At 42.7% G+C, this 3,858-nt stretch overlaps 1 long non-coding RNA gene across 3 annotated transcripts; it reads left to right on the forward strand.

Annotated features, from left to right (window-relative positions):
- The first annotated feature begins 275 nt into the window (after positions 1-275).
- LOC109748772 (uncharacterized) lies at positions 276-3,150 on the forward strand. 3 transcript variants are annotated; one of them, XR_012205444.1, is made up of 6 exons: positions 276-441; positions 512-567; positions 646-790; positions 871-1,535; positions 1,626-1,941; positions 2,115-3,150. It is a non-coding gene; the product is annotated as an uncharacterized lncRNA (long non-coding RNA). The 3 variants fall into 3 exon arrangements; XR_012205445.1 differs by having other exon boundaries at positions 277-441; positions 871-1,103; XR_002229427.3 differs by having other exon boundaries at positions 871-1,941.
- Positions 3,151-3,858: the final 708 nt, after the last annotated feature.

The raw sequence follows: 3,858 nt of genomic DNA on the forward strand, positions 1-3,858 counted from the left end.
CAACTTAATCCATCAGAAACTATCACAATCAGCGCGGGAAGAGCTCAACATCGAGATAGCCCGACGCACCATCGGAATCCCTGGTGCACAAGACATTTCCACAATTTAGAAACATTATAACTGTGCATCCTAGGAGCTCTCTCAGGCCATCACTGATTTTGGCCGTCAAATCGCTCATCCCGATCTTTCTTGGACGTCCGATGTGCTTCTTGCTCCGGTGGTGTGGGTCGCTATTCCTGGCACAAAATCGGAGGCCCCTCCTTTGCTGGTAGAGTTAACATCCGATCCCCAAAGAACGGTACAGATATGCCCCCGTCCTCTCCCCTTCCCTCCCCTCCTTGTACCCTACGTCTCAACCCCTCCTCTCCCAATCTCACTGCCGCTGTCGTCACCGCAAGAGAGAGATGGATATGGTCTATCAAAAATGCGAGGACGGTCGGGGTGAGTCGCGAACACATCACAGGGAGTTGAGCCACCCTCGAACCAGTTAACATCGTCTTCACCTTTGCAGGCAATTGACCATGTCGTCAGCAATATCTTCCATGATCTGTTCGTCTCGCGCTAGAGGTATGATTGGTGCTTCGTCTCGGATTTGTGAACAAATAGGTGCCTCCTCTTGATTCATATAGGTTAGGATTTGTGCAGATGGGGGAGGTGGCGGAAAAGGAAGAGCGACGGCTCTTGGAGGGGAAGGAGGAGATGGTAACCGGCACGGCTCCTCCGGCCAGGAAGACGCGAGCACTCCGCTTCGAGCATATCGACTTGCATGGTGGATGAGTCCTCTCCAACGGTGCGCCGAAATCCAAACCCACCTGCGATTTTTTGCCCCTGATTTTCCCTTCTTCCGTGAGTAATTTAGGTTTTGTTCAGGTGGTGTTAGAGTCGAGCGCTTGACTCTTCTTGCTCTTGATTATTCAGTTGCTCTGAATTAGTGTAAATTGGGATGCTTTTGGCCGCCATAATGATGGAGGCCAGGAAGGGTTTGATGAAGAGGGAGAGGGAAAGGGATCAGCTCCCAGTCGGCATGCAGGCCCTGGCCGTCGATGATGACCCCGTGTGCCTCAAAGTTCTGATGGTCCTCCTCCGATGCTGCCAGTATCATGGTTAGAGCCTGCTTGCACTTCATTGTGTATATTTTTTATAAGAAACTTCATTATGTTGTATTATTACTCCCACGAGCAACCTCAGTCGCATCATCATCTTCAAGGCCAAGATCGAAGTTTCTCCTGCCCTTCAGGCCCTTTGCCATCATGCTCCACTACATCTCCATAAACAACACTAATCACACTCATAAATTAATTTCCAGTATACAACAGAGTTGTACAGTACGACTTGCATTTTCATGTTGCTTCATAGCAACGATGAGTTCTCTCTTTGTGTTCACACCATTTGGTGGGAGATTGGAATGTGCAACCAAGTAAATGCCAGTGATTTGACTTGGATCTTCAATTGGTTACACATAAAATTGTCTGACCTTATGTATGTTCTGCGCCTCGTCTTGTGGAGGCATCTTGGTTGCTACCTTGGTCCAACACGTATGTGTTTTGTTTTGATTCCATCATAACCTTCCAATTTAAATATTGGCTTCAGCTTATCATGAAAGATTTGACCTTTTCCAAATGCAGTCAGGGCCCGGGGGCACTTCTAAATGCTACTGGAAATGTGACGAAGAAAATTATTTCAGTATGCACCGGATAATGGAATGATTTTTGCCATCCAGCAGCCACTACTAGGATCTATATTGTCAAAAATATTGTTAATATGGTGATGTGCTTCCTTTGATGGCGGGCTTGCCCATCCTGACAATAAAAACAGTTGCTATTTTGCACAATATATTTCCAATGAAATCCACATATTTTATCTCTGTATAGCCTTCCTTTGATGGTTTGGTTCAGCCTAAATGTTGGCGCACTATGGAAAATTTGAAGCTCCTCTTTCAAGGTATAGTGGCAGCATCATCACTGTGCATTGCTAAGCTCGTGCACTTGCAGCTCTTGCCATTCTTTCATTAGAAAAATATAAAAGATCACACAACCTTCACTGAGTGAGAGCACAAAAACTGCTACTACATTTTCTGAAGTGCTTTCCCATGATTGTGTTCTAATGATGGTCAGATCCAAGGAATTCAAGGTGCATATCTTCGACAAGCTAAGTGGGATTACGGCTCATGTACTCATCAACCATAATCTCCCGAGACTTGAGGAAGCACGTCTCCTATCCTTGTTTTGATTCCAAGCTCCAGGTGCTTTCTGACATGCATGTTTCGAAATTCCGTCACATAGTTCATGACTATACTGGAATTAGTTAATCCTCTTAGAAAGCAAAAAAGAAAAAATTATAGCATAAATGCGTTCTCTATTAAATCTTGTCCTTTTAAACATTGTTGTTTGAATTAATAGACATGTAGCATTTATGAAATCACTTGTTCAGTATACTCGGTTGAAGCCTGATTCACAAATTAGTTGAGCCAAATTAATACTAAGAAAATAGAATAAGATGATGGTCTGTTTGTTGTACCAATTCAAAAAAATTATAGTTTTTCTCTGTCCACATAAATTAAATTGGCCACCCTCAATCGTTAAAAGCCTCATTGTATGATTAAGGGTTCATGTAAAGATTAAGTTTGTGTGCATGTCCATGACATATGGCATTGCATGGCCCTGCTGCAAATTCAAATTAACCTTTAGTTAAGCTTTTCAAGTCAGTCTATACGTATTTTAACTTTAATGCATTATGACTTCATATTTTTAGAGAAAATTCTACCATTTTACCCCAAAAAATGACAGGCGTAGCAACGCGCGCCAACATGGTAGTTCTTGTGTGTGACCAGGTCCCAATAATGCTCCTACCTGAGAATGATCCAAATGCAGCCCTTACTATGATTGCCACTGGACACTGTGTTGCTCCCTACTATATATGGATACCTAAGCATGTATGTTCAGCGGAGATCTTCCCAAATTACAGAGTTCGTGGCCTGTTTTGGCTCTTGGTGTGGTTAATCCCGACAACCTTTTTGATGAATAATTTTCATACCAACTTAAGGAGCATCCAGACAAATTCAGGTTATTACTTACTAGTGAGAGGAGTATCTTTCATAAAAAGGGAGACATTCATGAAACAAATCATTTTAGTCTATTTTAGCATTTTCCATAGTTTATCTTGTCTCCATGTATTTACAGAAAAATCATATCTCTCTATCATAAAACATTCAAAATAGACGGGCACAGCAACGCGCGCCATCAGTGATCTAGTGGTAAAACAAAACTAGCAAGACCTCTCGACGTGCCGACGCCCCGATGGGACAAGCTACGACTAAAACCAGACCTTGAATTTCCTCGTGGTAGCCCCGCAGGCTGCCTGTTTGGGACCAACACTCATGAGGAGCACTGGACCGGTTTGTTGATTAAGAATCCGCGGGTTAATTACTCCCTATGCATTTAAGTTGTTATTGGGCAAATTTAAATCCAAGTTGGGTCTTGCTGAAAGAGTTTTATTCAAAGCGAACTGTTAAAGGAGGCCCATGAACCCCAACCGTGTTAGGAACATACCACCGGTATGACGGGAACTAAGGCGGCATGAGTGGAACAAAATACCAGGCAAAAGGTCGAACCTTCCACACACAACCAAGTATATATATGCATTACTTAAATAATAAATATTGTGATATCTCATAATATCCATGTCCCAACATGGAACAACCTGCACTGCACCTGCAACTAGCTAGCAACGCTATAAGAGAGGTTGAGCAAAGCGGTAACATAGCCAAGTTGTGAAGTAAACAATTTTAAGTATTTCTCAAACTACTATCAACAATTCAAAACGAAGGTCATTTTATGCTATAAAAACTAAGAACAAAAT

The sequence above is a fragment of the Aegilops tauschii genome, chromosome 1, assembly GCF_002575655.3.
Source record: "Aegilops tauschii subsp. strangulata cultivar AL8/78 chromosome 1, Aet v6.0, whole genome shotgun sequence".
In the NCBI taxonomy this organism is placed as follows: domain Eukaryota; kingdom Viridiplantae; phylum Streptophyta; class Magnoliopsida; order Poales; family Poaceae; genus Aegilops; species Aegilops tauschii.